At 44.9% G+C, this 16,290-nt stretch overlaps 1 protein-coding gene and 1 pseudogene across 2 annotated transcripts in view; one reads left to right on the top strand and one right to left on the bottom strand.

The window, feature by feature from the left end:
- The window catches only part of CAMK1D (calcium/calmodulin dependent protein kinase ID), a 431,996-nt gene that overhangs the window by 8,474 nt on the left and 407,232 nt on the right, over positions 1-16,290 (top strand). The gene's annotated exons all lie outside the window — the stretch shown is intronic.
- Positions 10,788-11,536, bottom strand: LOC112659075 (peptidyl-prolyl cis-trans isomerase H-like; annotated as a pseudogene).

Here is a 16,290-nt window from a genome sequence, read left to right as displayed (position 1 = left end):
TATCTCTCGTCTTGACCTCTCCATTTCAGGGGGAGGGTGCACAATTTATTGGGATCTCTAATGGGGTGAGCAGGGGAAGAAAAGTGCCTGACATTTCTACTTGATGGAGGACCTCTCTTTCTTTCATATCCACAACACACACCAGTGCAATCGCCTTTGTACGGAATTGGATTTGATGCTGTAACTGAAACCCTAAAGGTTTTCAGTACAACCTCCAAAGTCCCTGGTTTTCACATGGCCCCTCTGCCTTGCCTCCTCACACAACTGTGTCCTGTCTCATGCTGAGGCCCACAGTATTGTGTGTGTGTGGGAAAACTGCAAAACAAAAACCAAAGACCCCCAACCCCACAGCCCCAAATCCTTTGTAGCTTTAGAAAACTTGTGGGTGGAGGGAAGAGAATGGGTGCGGAGGGGTGGAGGTGGCAGGCGTCCCGCAGGCCTGGTGCCCCTGGCCCCAGGTGTCCTTCCGTCTATAAGCTGCCACTTCTTTAACCTTTATAGGAACGGCCACTTGAAAGTTGCCTTGAAACATCAGAAGATAGGAACACCTTGAAATAGGTCGGGGGCCCAGTCATTTATGATGTAAGCGATTTTAAAGGAAGTGCTTTTTCTCCAACACCTAAGAGAAGTTGTGTTTGAATGTAAGACAGGAGGGAGATAGGTAATTGTGGTCTTGGGACTTTGGGGGTACTGAGGAGGCTCAGATGGGTTGAAAACTGGGAAGTGGAGGACCCAGCGAGGCCTCCTGCAGAGCCATGACAAAGCTGGGTACTAGCTAGTGTGGGCTCCCGAAGACGGGGGTGCCATGGGGTGGCCTCTGTGTCTCCCCTATCCCTCCTCCCAGGGCCAGGTGGGACTGTAAGCACTGTATCCAGCCATGTCAGTGCCCCCAAAGTTTTTTGAGGCTAGAGTACAGTCCTAGGTAGCCCTGAAAAATTTCATTTAAGGAAGTATGCCTTAAATAATAATAAAAAGCTTGTAGTGAACATTTAGAGCAAACCTTGCATAAAAGTTGGGGAAAACCTGTATCTGATAATATGTGCAAGAGTGATACTGCTTGTGGATTCTTTCTGCCTATATTAGCACGGTCAGCAAAGATGGGGTTTGTGGTCCTGGTAATGATAAAAAAGGAATGTGGGGTTTTGTGGCCCTTTTGGCTCCTTTCACAACTAGAATATAATAACAAGGCTTCATATTTGTGTGTGTGTATGTTTAATTTGGTAAAAAATACCTAACAGAAAAGTTACCATCCTAAACTATTTTTATTTTTATTTTTTTAAGATTTATTTATTTCTTCATGAGAGACAGAGAGAGAGAGAGGCAGATACACAGGCAGAGGGAGAAGCAGGCTCCATGCAGGGAGCCCGATGCGGGACTCGATCCCAGATCCTGGGATCATGCCCTCAGCCAAGGGCAGACGTTCAATCACTGAGCCACCCAGGCGTCCCTCTAAACCATTTTTAATTGTACAGGTCAGTGGCATTGAGTCCACTCGCAGTGCTGTGCAACTGTCACCACCGTCCATCTCCAGAACCCTTTCATCTTTTTAAACTGAGACTCCGTCCCCGTTACACTCCAACTCCCTAGTCCACCTTCTCTCCCAAACCCTTGATAATCACCATTCTGCTTCCTGTCTCTATGAATTTGACTGCTCTAGGTGCCTCACAGAAGTGAAATCACAAAACATTTGCTCTTTTGTGACTGGCTTGTTTTACTTAGGATAATGTCCTCGAGATTCATCCACATAGAAGCTTGTACTAGAACTTTCTTTTCTATGTCCCTCCCCCTTTTTAAAAAAGATTTTACTTATTTATTTGAGAGAGCACGCAAACAAGCAGGGCGAGGGGGAGAGGAAGAACCAGGCTCCCCGCTGAGCAGAGAGCCCGATGTGGGGCTGTATCCCAGGACCTTGGGGTCATGACCTGAGCCAAAGGCAGGCACTTAACTGACTGAACCATCTAGGTTCCCCTCCCTTGCTTTTTGAGGCATAATAATATTCCATGGTGTGTCTGTAGCACATTGTGTTCATTCATGTTGGTACACACTTGGAGTTACTTCTGCCTTTTGGCTGTCATGAATAATGCTGCATGAACATGGAGGTACACGTATGTCTTCAGGTTCCAGGTTTCAATTCTCTTGATTGTGTACACAGAAGTTAACCCCGTGTAACACAGCTGGATCATATGGTAATTCTCTGCTGACATTTCTGGAAGTGCCGCCATATTGTTTTTCACAGCCATGTGGTGTTTTGCAGTTTACAGAATGTTTTTACCTGCATGATTCAGTTATTAGCCCTCACTTTACAGATAAGGAAATGGAGGTTCAAAGAGGTCAAATGACTCATGGGAAAAGGTTGCTGAGTGGTAGATGGGGTAGATTTAAGTGTCTTCTGAGTCCCTACTTCAGTGCTCTTTCTCCTGGGTCACATGGCTTACAAGCTGGTTAGTGGGGTTGATGGAGATAGAGAATATTAAAGAATGAAGAAGAAACGCCTCCCCTTCTGTGGACGTATTATGGTATGGCAAGGAGATGGGCTCTGATCTGTAACAGCTTCTGATTTCCATAGTGTAAATACTTCCACATGGAGCAGTTTCAAGTGGCCTACTGCAAAATTCTTGAATCAGGCTCTTCTGAGCAGGTGTGAGGTGACTCCAGCATACCTCTGAAGGACGTAGAGGTCAGGAGATTGGAGTTGAGTTCTAGCTGTCACTTGAGAACTGTGGAATCATGATCTTATCCTCTCTACCTCTTGAATACCTTGTTTGTTAAATGGGATAATTACACCTGCTTATATTACATATCTGTTGTAAGTCCCAAATGAGATAAGGCATGTGTAGTAAGACCTTATACAAATAGAAGGTATTATTATGTTATGGAAATTATAGCTTTAAAAATATTCCTTTCTTATGAATGTTAGTATCACGTACACTCTTTGAAACCTAGCTATCATCTTATGGGCAGTGTTCCCATAGTAGTTGGGCTGTGGGTCAACCTTGACTCTGGAAGCATCAACAAAAACGAGTTTCATAGTATAGTTTAACTGGCTGTCTTCACATGCTTGTTGTTTTCATTCTTAGTGTTTATAAGTGATTGGTACCTTAGGAAAAACTTAAAAAAAATCATAAAAGCCACATGTTATACTAGTAGAGAATTTGAAAAATCTAGAAGAGTGAAATAAGTAAGGCAATATGACTTGACTTGTTATCTGGATGGGTTCTGGGTAGTCAATCTCTCTAGAGGGTGGGGAGATCTCAGGAGAGGTCGTAGAGGTCAGCTGTTAGGGCTACGATAAGGCTGTGGTTATCACTGATTGGTATGAAAATATTTCAGTACTTTACTAACTTGGCTGATGGAACCACTGTGCACAGATTGGTTATCTGCTCTGGAAATAGGGGTGGTGGTCTTCGTTGAGTGCTATGGGTTTCTGAGTACTTGTGTTAGGTTCATGGTGGTGGGGGGTGAGAGCGTTCTTGGAGTTATTGTCATGATCCCATCTTTACACTCATCAGCACCTCTGAACATCTGCAGTGGGACAGACCTGGTGCCTACAGGAGACCCTGCTCAAGAGACCTCTGCTGGCTAGTTATACATGTGGGAAGAAAGAGGTAAAACTATATCCACATGTGGCTGACTGTACCTGGTTGGGGTGGGACACAAGACCCTGGCTTCAGGCACTTCACTTATAAAATAAATATTGTTGACTATAGACTGATTTTTTTGCCTCCGCCACAATTCATAGTTGAAATCTAACCCCCAGTGTGGTGTATTAGGAAGTGGTGCCATTGGGAGGTGATTAGGTCATGGAAGTGAAGCCCGATGATAGAATTAGTACCCTTTTGTAAAAGAGTGTACCCCATGGAGGTCTGGGGCCCTTCCATCATGTGAGGACACAGCAGGGAGGCGGTCCTCCATGAACCAGGAAGTGGGCCCTCACCACACACCAAATCTTCCGGGCGGCCCTGTCTTGGACTTCTGGTCTCCAGGACTGTGAGAAGTAAGTTTCTATGGTTCATAAGCCACCCAGCCTATGGCATTCTGTTATGCTGGGAAGGGCTAGGCCTTTGCCGTCTGCCAAACTGTTCACACCCAAAACCTTCAAGCCAGCCCCTCTTTAGGACATAGTGTTCATAATCAACTCATTCTTGCAATTACAGGCTAAAGTCTTTCTAACTCAAATTGATACTGTCAGGCCAGCTCTCTCATCGGTAGGCTGCCTGAGGTCCCACAGGTAGCCTGGACCACATCCAGAGCGTGCGTGTCATGTTATCCCTGACGATGGTGACAGTGAACGTTCAGAGGCATCACCCATTACCATCAATGTCATGACAGCGACCAAGAAGAAGCCATCCATGTTAGAGATTTCTTATTTCAGCCATTGTTATGTTCCTGTATCCTCAGTAATTCATTTTGTAGGTGCAAAATGAGCTCCTGAGGATGCATTTGGCTCCAGAGAGAATTCAGAGCCATGAACAGAGAGTGAGTGCTGTTGCTACCTCTGCATGTTTCCCCCGGCCATGCTGTGGCTCCTAGGCCATGTGTCCCCAAGTCGGTGAGAAGGATCTGCATTCAGAGACCTGAGAGCAGAGAAGGGGCTTCCATGGTTCCTACAGGGTCTTGCTGCAGAGACCCATGTTAGGAGCCTGCGTGGAGGCTTTCCCATATGCTGACAGAACAGGCCTCCCAGGCAGCGACTGGCTCACATGGGACACCTACACGTTTCATCAATGTTGAGTAAATGAACGAGTAAGTGGAATAAAAGGAGCACTGGCTTTGATTAGATTAAGAAAGTTTAAGTCCTAACTGCGCCATTTATGAGTTATGAGACCTTGAGCAAATTAGATGATCTTTCTGAGCTTCTATTTTCTCATATTTAAGTGTGGATAACAGTACCTGCCTTTCCAACTTATTGTGGCATTTTGTTATTAAAAAAAAGGGTATAGACTTGAATTTTAAGCAAGTAGATGTTAGATCCTATCATGTGATTTAAATTTCATTAAGAAGGTCTCTACTTGATGCCTTCAGGAATGCCATTAGAGATTCATTCCTTTGGCTTAAAGCATTTTCTTAAGTATAAGAAATTAAATAATAATAACCACTTATAGGTCAGTGGAAGAGAGTTTATGTTTTGTTAGAATGAGTTTGGAGAAAGATAGGAAAGTGGTCTTGAAAACCACAGGGGCTGAACTAGAATTAAGGGGTAGTAGTCATGTCAGTGATGCCAGAGATCAGAGGTGCTGAAGTCAGCCAGACTTATAGCATTCATTCAGCAAATAGTTGGTGAATGTTGGCCATGTGAGAAGTACTGTGACAGCCTGGTAGTTCTGTCTCTGTGGCCTGCGATGACCATATTCTTTGTGATCCTCATAGTCAGGTGGAAGCCTTGAGGAAGGGCAGTGTGGTTTGTTTTCTGGTTGGCCGCATCACCCTTGCAGCCACCTCTCTGTGGTTCACAGGGTGGGCAAGGGAGGGGCAATGCCTGTTGTTTGTGGAAGGCACAACCCTGGCTGGTTAGTCTCCCAGGCAGGGTCCTAACTGAGTGTGGACGTGACAGCCACTGAGTCTTAGGATCCAGTGACTTGTATCCTGCCAACCCCCACCCCAGGGGTTCCTGGTGGCCATCCTCTTATAGAATTTTTTGAATGTGTATCCCCCAGGTGTAACCTCATCCGGGGATTGTAGAAATGGTCCAGATAAAAAAATGCAGGGACCTCTAAAAATCCTGGTTAACCCTAAAGGTCCTAAGAGCTGGGTGTCCTTTGGAAGCTTTCCAGGAAGTTAGAGTTTGGGGTCTGCTCTGTAGCTCCCACCATGGCCTGTGGGGTATTGTCTAGACAGGTGCTAAACCTGCAGAAAACTGTGGGTTCATTGGATACTGGGTAAACGGCTTCTCTTTACAAACCCAGGAGTGAGGGATGCTGAAACTAATTCTGGTGTGCAAATTTGAATGGGTGTGTCTGGTCAAAGCCATCTGGAAGTGAGCCTTCATTTATTCCCCTTGGTCAGACTTCAGATAAAATTTTTGAGAATTGTAAGACTGATACCACAGTTTTTCTTTTTTTTCTTTTTCTTTTCTTTTTTTTTTTTTTTTTAAATTCATGGGATATTAGAGGTTGAGAGTCTAGTGCCAGGCACTGAGGAGGTGCTGGTAAACAAAATGTGGTTTTGTTCCCTGTGTGTCCCCAGGGAACGTTTTGGGAAGACCGACAAACATGTAATTGCAATTCAGTGTGATACTGCTATTGCAGCAGGTATATGATATGGAAGTTGAGAAGAGGGGTATACCTTGCTGGCAATGGGGCTCAGAGACAGCTGGGATTCTAGAAAGTTCTAGAAGTCGGAAGGGAAAAAAATCTAGCATTCCTCAGTAAGTATTTAGTGAGCTTCTGCTGTATGCCAAAGAGAAGACTGGCTTCTGCAAGACAAAAGGACATAGAGTTTTAATAATAATAATAATCGTATCAGACTTTACGAGTACCCACTGCTAGACTGTGGGCCAGGTACAGTACTTTACATGAATTTTCACATTAAATCCACCCACCATGCGATAAAATAGATAGTATTGTCACCATTTTGGAGGAAATTGAGGCCCAGAGAGGTTAAACAACTTGGCCAGAGTAACACAGATCTATCTGTATGGAAGAATTGAGATTCGAACCTAGGTTTACCTGTCTGGGGCCAAAGCCAGGGCTCTTAACCATCACCCCAAAGGGGCTCTCCTGTGCGGGTTGGTACATTTTGCTTCCCGAACTCTTAGAGAAAAAGGACATGTGCCCATATGCCCACAATGGAAAGCAGTGCATGGTGATATAAACAGGCTGCAAAGTGTTTTAAGAGTTCCAAGAGAAGGGAAGTAATGGATAGGGACCAGTTGTAAGACCTGGTAATGGAATTGTTTTTCTTTTTTTTCTTTTTATTTTTTATTATTTATTTATTTATTTATTTATTTATTTATTTATTTATTTATTTATTTATTTAAAGATTTATTTATTTATTCATGATAGACACAGAGAGAGGCAGAGACACAGGCAGAGGGAGAAGCAGGCTCCATGCAGGGAGCCTGATGTGGGACTCGATCCCGGGACTCCAGGATCACACCCTGGGCCAAAGGCAGGCGCCAAACCGCTGAGCCACCCAGGGATCCCCTGTTTTTCTTTTTTTTAAAAAGCCCAATGTGGGGTTCAATCCCAGGACCCTGAGATCAGGCCCCGAGCCAAAGGCAGATGCTAAACTGATTGAGCCACCCAGGGGCCCTGGGGGATTGTTTTTCTAGTAGAGCTTCTCCAGTGACCCACTTCCCAGATGACTGTCATGTATTCATTTAACAAAAGACTGTTAAGCTGTGACACATGGAGGCTGTTGCTGTACCAGTGGGAGGTGCGAGAGGTGGTCCGCCCGTGTCCTACAGGTACACAGATGTATTCCAGTCTCCTTGCCCTGGCCCTGTGGTGTCATCTGCTTCCACCACCTGCCCCATCAGGTCTCCAGGGCTCTGCTTCAGTGTGATCCCTTCCATCAAGTGTCAAGTGTCCACCTGAGGCTCCTCTCCCCGGTTCTTCAGTCTTAGACTCATACTGTTGAGGGTCAGTTGTTCCAAGTTTTTTCTCTTGTGAGACTTTTCTCTGATGAAACAGGAAGCTCTTGAGAGGAAGGGCCACCTCTCACACGGTGTCCCCTGAAGCACCCACAGTACCTGGCACACTGTGCAACAGATGGAGAGTTTTGTTTGGTTCAGTTTTAAAAATCCCGAGTCGTGAAGTTGTCTCCATAGCTGCTCAGGAAGCTTGCTTTTCTAAATGTTTTCATTACTGTTAAGCTCTTCAGAATGTTCTGTCCCTCTTTTCTTCTTCTGGATTTCGTCTCTCTAGATGGTCACCACATTTCCCCCCATGGATTGCTCACTCGAGGGATTAGCTGGGGTGAACTTTTAATCTGTGGGGCTTTGCCTTGCTTCCTCCCTTAGCCTGTTGGCAGGCTCTTTCTGCTGGCTGCTATCAGGACTGCGCTCGGGGAAAGAAAACCTAGTTGTCAGGCTCCGAAAACAGAGTCTTCCTCAGTAGGACGGCCCCAAACTAAATATAAATGATGTTTGGATCATTATACCCTTCTGTCAGTTGGGTACCACAGTTGGCAGTGTCCTGCGGTGTCCCTCTAAATACTATTTTCTGTTACTTTCCTTCCTGAGATATCCCCCCTCAAGCATGGCTTGTTGCGGTCTTGAGATTCCTCATGGAAGCAAGGCGTGCTTGGCTGTTTCATCATTTCCCCTGCAAATCTGGCCTTTAATAGCTTTGTGACTATTTTGTCTGCATGCCAGTGTGTGTCTGAAACCCAAGGATGATCCCTTGGCCACGGTTATCAGCTACATCATTTCTCTTCAGAAGATGTGATGTCTGTAGAGCTGCAGATTGGATGAAAAATTTCTGGGCATACGTAGTGGCGTTTCCTGGTGTTTTCTCCTCAGAATTTATCAAGCCCTCACCGTCCCAGATGTATTCACTCTGAGGTAAAAGTTTTCCTTGTTCTTGGACCCTCACCCAAACCTTTGGAGTGGAAAAAAAATATGCATTTTTTCTTTCACCAACATCTATTTTCCGGATCTACTAGATTTTCTGAGAAGGTTGCCAAAACCGGTGTTAGTGCAAAGGTGTGGAAGTGGTTTGAAAAAGAATACTAATGGCTAATGTGTTTCAAGATCTGCTAGTCATGGGGTACCTCAGGAGACACTTGACTAGTTGATGGATCACTTAATTTGTCAATGACTTTGTGTGTTAAGTATCGCTTGACTGTTGAGGAGAGCTGACTGGCCCCAGGTGACGTGATTCGTAAGTCACAGTACAGGGATTGAACCCAGATCTGTCTGAAGAGGCTCTGGAAGGCTGTGCCTGGCTCACAACTGCCCTAGGGGCACTGACAGGGACAACTTGTGTGCTTGTGTGTCATAACTGTTGTTGCTGGGTCTCCAGAGCTTCCCTCTCTCTTGCGGGTGCATTGGAGGCCTTGCCTAAGTGCTTGATCTGGGAAGTTGTGTTATGCTCAGCGTGCAGGTGAGGAGCCTGGGACTTGGGATCTGCGCGTCAAAAACCTCTGTGCTGAGAGAGGATGGGGCCTAATGATTAGTTTACAGGTTAAGGATCCATTTGGTTATTGGGTTGCTATTTCTGTACCAGCAGAAATGAAGAAAATCATTTTTAGCACATCCAGAGAACCCCAAGATTTCAAATCAGACTATTGGCAAAAGAAAAGAGTTAGAGGGCTCGCCCTAGAGTTCTGGCAAACAGATTCTAGTGTTCCCTGGAACTATAAAATACATATCATTTATAGCTTAGGTATCTATTAACAAAAGGTCATGCACAGTTCAGGCAGATATCCAGGAATTCAGATCAAGCCTGGTTTATTCTCTAACATGGCTAGTCAAACGTGCACAGGAGTGTGACGTCTATCCTTATTCTTCCTGTTTGAGCCGGTATTGAGCTGGTTACTGAGTGGCTTGTCCAATGAGTAGGGGACAGATATTATTCCATTGTTGACTTCCAGCTCAGTGATCTTTTTTTCACTGAACTTTTAAAAAAATTGTCTTTGTGCCAATCACACGAAAATAAGTATTTTCCTTTTCTCATAACAAAGTATTATACGTGCTTTTCAAAAGTTTGTTAGCTCAGATTGACTTTTTCTTGGGGCTTGGCAATTAAACAAAAGCATTATTAGCTGCGCAATAAAGGCCCCATCATATATTATGGGCCTCATGCAGTTTCTTTGTATTTTTGCTCATTAGAAAATACCAGGAAAGAGCCAATAGAAACACAAAAAGTTCTGAACACCTGCTCTGTTAAGGAAGACATGCCAGTGTGATAGATGACGGTATTTATTGTTTCTCTTCAGGATGTGTTTCAAAATCTGTTTCTCTAACGATGTGTGTGCAGGATGACCTTTTCCCACTATTGCAGGCGACACCTTCGCATAAAGAAGCAGCTGAAGCCGTATGTGTGTTGAGTTCACATCCAGAGATATCTGGAGCCAAGCTATTTCATGTTCCAGTTTGAGGTCCTGACTGCCTGGGTTTTATTCTGGAGAAAGCATCTGACACATGCAGCTGAGCTCACAGGCCATCAGGCCTCATTCCTTTGGACTCCAGAGTAACCCCTAGGGTCCTGGACACCAGTGCCCTCTGAGGCCAGCTTCTGGGTGTGGGGGCTTTACAGTGACACAGGGCCTGGTGTTCCTCTAATGGATTTCTCCCTCTGTTTTGAAATTCTTAATATTTTTTGAACAAGGATTCCCTCCTCCCCCCACCCCGCCCCCATTTTTCACTGGGTCCTGTAAGTTATTACATAGCTGGTCTGATCCCTTTTAATTATAAAACCTTCCCCTCCACCCTTCCAGCCTGATGTCGAAGGGATTTTACTGATTGATTAAACTTTTCTTAGGGTAGTGATTAAAATTTGTTGAATACTGAAAGTATTGGATACTTGGGGAAGTCTTGTATTGTGATATCCTGTGTGGTAAACATTACCCAGGCATGGGCATACATTTTTGGGTATATTTAAAAAGAAATACCTGAGGTTCTAGTCTGCAAAAACTTGAGGTGTTCCCTGGATGCTGTGGCCTACAGGCTTTCTCGGTATTATAATGAATTAAAAAAAGATAACTTTATTTATAGTTGTAAACTTAAACACAGAGCATCTTGGGTTCTGAATCTATGAGACTTCCAAGGTCCCTTGATCCAAGAGGGCAGCAGCAGTCAGAGAAGCCAACACAAGGGCCAATCCAGATTATTTTACTCACGAGCCTCATCCAGAGCAAGGCAAGGCCTGATCACTTTTGGATCTGGATCTCCTCTCCCTACGCTGTGAGATCGCCACGGGTGGTTTGGGCTTAATATTGGGGTCTCTGGGAGCATTCTCAATCTTTCGTATCACAAAAAATCTGTCAGTGATTATTTTTTTCCCCAAATGCTACATGCTTCCCATCCAGCCAATCACATTTAGAGCAGGTGATGAAGAACTGCCTGCCATTTGTACTGGGCCCACTGAAGTAGGCCTGGAGCTGAGCTGAATGTCTAAGTTTAAAACTTTCACCTGCAAATGCCCCCCCCCCCCCCCAGTAAATACTGGCAACTCTAGTACCATCTCCATTAACAAAATCCCCACTCTGAATCATGAAGCCCATTATGACCCTGTGGCAGGTGCTCCCTCTGTAGCCTGTTGGAACCCTACCTTTCCTATAACTAAAAAGGAGGAGAAAAAAAAAAAAAAAAAAAAGGAGGAGACTTAGAATGATGACAGGTCGTCATAGGCCTTTCTGGCTAACTACACACTTGAGACAAGGGACTCTCCTGAATTCTCCAGTGTAGAACTGCCTACAATTCTTGGTCATCTTAGGCACAACGTCTGCAAAGAGCTTGATCTTCATGCGGCCAACTTCCTGGCTGCCAATGCTGACGTCAAAGCACAGCGGCTCTTATAAGTAGGTCATGGTCTGTGCATGGGAGTACAGCCCTCTGTAGGCCTGACTGTTGGCTCTCCTACTCACCCGCCATATGTGTGTGGAGTGCTGAGCCTCTGTCATTCATAAAATGGGAATAACAATGACACACACTAAGATTGCTAAGAGGTTTTGGTGAGATAAAGTGGGCAAGGTTGTGCTTTTTCTGTTATTTTGTTTTTATTTTTATGTAATGCCTGGCATATATTAAATGCTCAGTAAATCTTAACTGAAATCATTTCGGGCCCGTTTTTGTCACACTGCTTCATGGTCAAATATGACACCTATAACTCCCAGTTTGATAGCTTTCAAAAATGTGTCACAAAGTGAATGGATCAGCATAAATCCTTAGGAGAACTTTAAAAAAAGGAAAAAAAAAAAAAAGGAGGGGATGTGTTTTGAGATGTTGTCCTTGCATACGAAGGGCAGGGATCGCTTAGTTTCCTGGTAATTGGTAAATCAAAGTGTAGCCAGAAATAATATTTGGAGTGTCAAACTGAAAAGAGGTAAGACTGCAGTTCATCACAGGAACATGCACATACACACACACCCACCCCTGGTATATTATAGGCCCTATGGTCACAAAAATGAAAAGGTCACAACCGCTCCTTTCCTCAAGGAGTTCTTAGAAGGTACCCTTTCATGATATTTGCTACATGGTCCCGCAGAGCTGGAAAAAGGGAGGCATTTGCTCATGTGGTTTCTTCTCTGATGTTGCGGGTCATGGGCCATGCACCTGCCGTGTCTTAGGGCTGGCATCGCAAGGAATGAAGGGGTGCAAAAGAGAACAAGTGAGCCTTTGGCCTGGGTGACCATGAGTGGGGGTGGGCTGGGAGCAGGGTAGAGAGGAGTCAGATCTGATTTCAGATCACATGAAACCCTTCTCTCCACAGCCCTGAAAGCAGCAGAGCCTTTATTGTAATACTGTTCCAGCTGCCAGTTGAGCGGATACATGGTTTCAAGAACGAGAGGAAGGTTTGTAAGGCTGCAAGGTTTCAATCACTTGTGGCCCATTTTATGTCATAATTATCCAGTTTGACAACAGAAAGGAGGCTGAATAGTCCTTCCTTTTATGAAGCAGATAACGTAATGGCACTTCTGCTTTTTGTGTGATTATGGCTTTTATAAAATGGATTGATTTCCATCATGGTGCCTGCCCCCAAATCAACCTATTTTTAAAGAGCGCTCCTGAACTCATGTAAGGCCTCACAAATTGAATAATGATATAATCGGCTGGCCGGTCATTTGCCCATCTCTTTTTGGCTTCACGTGAGTGGCTTGAGGTTGAGAGGAAAACGATGAAAAGTATATACCTGTGTGAAAGTAGCAGGTGCATTTTATGAATTTCTTCCATTTTGATTTAGGTGAAGGCCTTCGTCTTTTCTTTAGACTTAGGGAAATAAAAAGGGGGACGGAAGTGCAAAGAACTAGCTGTACCTTCAAAATAATTATAGAAGGAGGTCACTTTTGTACATCGGGCACCAACAATGGGCCAGGCGCCCCAGAAAGCCACAGTATTAACGCTGCTTCCTTTCCCATGTGCTTGCAGCCAAAGACTTGGATGAAGGTGATAAAAACCTGCAATTTTCTAAGCGAAATCCTGGGTAGCACTTCTTTTTTTGAAATTTAATTAATTATTTTTTAAGATTTTATTTATTTATTCATGAGAGACATGCAGAGAGAGAGGCAGAGACACAGGCAGAGGGAGAAGCAGGCTCCATGCAGGGAGCCCAGTGTGGGACTCGATCTGGGGACCCGGGGATCACACCCTGAGCTGAAGGCAGATGCTCAACTGCTGAGCCACCCAGGCGTCCCATGGGTAGTGCTTCTTAAATGGGAAGCAGGAAGAACGTGAAAAACACGCCGCTTTATTGTGAAACATGTCATCTCTCAGGTTCCTCTGGTAACCAGGCTCAGCCTGGGGTTTGTATGGCAGGGTCCTCTCGTGGCTTTGAGCAGATGCAGGAACATCATGGATTTGGAAGCCTCGAGAATGTGGACTCTGGAAAGGGTCTGGACAACATCTTGTTCTTTGATTGGGTTGAGACAACAGAGGCCTGGGATGGTTGGGGGCGTTGCACAGGACCCCACAGCGGAAGGTGGCAGATTTGGTGTAAACAGTTGGAACTTTTGTGTGCAGGGCTATTTCTGAGATGGCACTGGGATTAGAAATGCTGACTTTATAGGGGACACAAAGGCATGTAGGTTCTCCTTCCAGATGAATAGACACGTTGAATGTGCCTTCTTCGCCTGTTTGTGATTCCTTCTCCAGTTCTCAGGGAGGTTGGGGGAGTGGTAATGGGGAGCCCCTGTCTCAGCTGTCTCGAGAATTCAGTGAACTGACAGAGGTAGAGCTCTTGGCACAGCCCTGCCTCGGAGTGAGCACTCAATCACCGTGAGCCCTTGCTGTCAGGGGCTGTGCGCCCTGGGTGAGCGCAGGTGGCTGTGGAGCTGGTCTCGTTTTCTGTGCTTTATTACCGTGTGGCCTTCGTCCTTCGGTGCCAGCGGCTTGTCTCTCCTCCCTCCAGGAGGCCAAGTAGAGGAGGCCCCATCTGCTAAATTATTGTTGGATTTATTTCTGTCATTGTTTGATGATTTTTAGTTGTTGATGAATGGTTTTCTGTGGCTGACATTGCTAATTAGGAGACAGCCCTGTGCGTGTGTGCGTGTGCATGCTTTCTGCATATGATAGATTTTGATACTGCTTAATTAAGTTTTGTGTTGTTCGGGAAGGCCAGGGGCTCAGCTGAGCCGAGCCCCAGGGTCCTGGGAGGCATCCAACCTTGACTCTGGAAGGAGTGTCCCCTGACCTTCCTGAGCCAGTCCCCCTCCCAGCAACTGCTCTGCTGCAGGCAGGTCTCCGCTCCCTTGGTTTCTTTCCCTGCTTGTCAGTGGGGTGCTGGCCTTCCTGAGATAGGAACTTGTGTCAGGTGCATACAGTTTTCATAGCTAGGAAAATGTATTGTTCTTAAGACTCGCTCTTAAGCTTTCAAGGAGGACAGAGACCTCTCAGGACTGATCAGAATCACAGACTGAGTTTGCGGAAGGCGGTGGTGTGGCACACATACAGAAGCGGCCCGGGTTCACCTTCACAGCACTGGGCAGTTCTCATCATCTTGTTAATTGGACGATTTCAGATGTGCCAATTAGCCTGTGTCAGGAGCATGCTAAAATGGGAGAGATGAGGAGTTTGGCCGTTGCTGATTAGTTTTCAGAGTGCAGACGTGGCTTTTCCGGGGAGATTGGGGATATAAGGTAAAGCTTTCCATTCATTGGCCTTTTTCCTGTGCTACCCTTTGGAGGAAAACAGCTAACACCCATTGCATTGGCTCAGATTTGGAATTTATTAGTGAGGGACGCCCAGGTGGCTCAGCGGTTGAGCATCTGCCTGCGGCCCAGGTCATGATCCTGGAGCCCTGGGATCGAGTCCTGTATTGGGCTCCCTGCGTGGAGCCTGCTTCTCCCTCTGCCTGTGTCTCTGCCTTCCTCCCTCTCTCTCTCTCTCTGTGTGTGTGTGTGTGTGTGTCTCATGAATAAATAAAAATCTTTAAAAAAAAAAAAGGAATTTATCAGTGAAAACCATGGTTGAGAATGTGTGCTGAGTCCCTGCTTGCATAGTTAGCTCAAACTCCTGCACTTGCTGTCCCTAAAATACTGTGTAATGGTAACTCACATAAAGTCCTACTGCACGTGTTGCACTTATTCTAGGTTATAAAGTACTTGTGGATGAGCTGGACACACCTCTTGGTAACTTGCATGGGATCTTACACATGAACTACTTAGGAATGAGATGGAAGACGTAGCTGTCTACCATAAAACAGATGCAGAAACTAAGATTGTTTTGGAGGATTTTCAGCCACAGGAGTTTGAAAACTAGAAATTACAGTGGATCAAACTACTCTATTTCCTGAACACTTTAGCTAAGAATTATTTTTGCTGTTAGTAATAAAAGCACCTACTATGTTCCAGGCACTTTATGAATAGCATGTCATGTGATCTTCACAACATCCCTACAAGGCAAGAGTTTTTATTCTCTTTTTTATTTTTATTTTTTAAAGATCTTATTTATTTATTCATGAGAGACACACAGACAGAGAGAGAGAGAGAGAGAGAGGCAGAGACACAGGCAGAGGGAGAAGCAGGCTCCATGCAGGGAGCCTGACGTGGGACTCGATCCCGGGACTCCAGGATCACGCCCTGGGCTGAAGGCAGGTGCTAAACCACTGGGCCACCCAGGCTGCCCCAGGAGTTTTTATTCTTGAAAAATTTTTAACAGTTGACACAGAAAGGATGAATAATTGCCCAAAGACGTACAGCTATGAACAGAAGGACCTCGAATTTGAAGCCATGTCTTTTCAAGTCCAGATTTTTCCCCCTGTACCTCTAACTATATAACTCAGCTAACCAAGATGTTGCTCTAATATAATTTGTTTAGGGGTCAGACCAGATAATCCGTATTTCAGAGTATAGTTTTTTATCTGAGGTATTTGGGGTGATTAAATAATCAAATTAAGTAACTGTCAAATCCCTCTTTGTTCTAGGATTTGCACATTTAAATACAATTAGAATAGATTTTCTGAAAAAAATTTTTTTTGGTAGTGCGAGGAGCTTTTTGTGGAAGAACTAATTTTGGTGGGAAGGAGAATGAGAACTCAGGGAACATTCTAGCAGTAAAACTGACACAGAATTTCAGAACAGGCTCAGAATGAAGTCTTCCTTTTAGCAGTGAATTGAGTGACTGACAAGCTCAGGGAAATGTCAAATTGCCTTTCACTTAATGCCCACTGCTTGGGCTTTATATTAGCAGGT

The sequence above is a fragment of the Canis lupus genome, chromosome 2, assembly GCF_003254725.2.
Source record: "Canis lupus dingo isolate Sandy chromosome 2, ASM325472v2, whole genome shotgun sequence".
NCBI lineage: Eukaryota > Metazoa > Chordata > Mammalia > Carnivora > Canidae > Canis > Canis lupus.
Note: the sequence above shows the minus strand (reverse complement) of the source record. Positions and strands in the feature narration are given on the sequence as shown.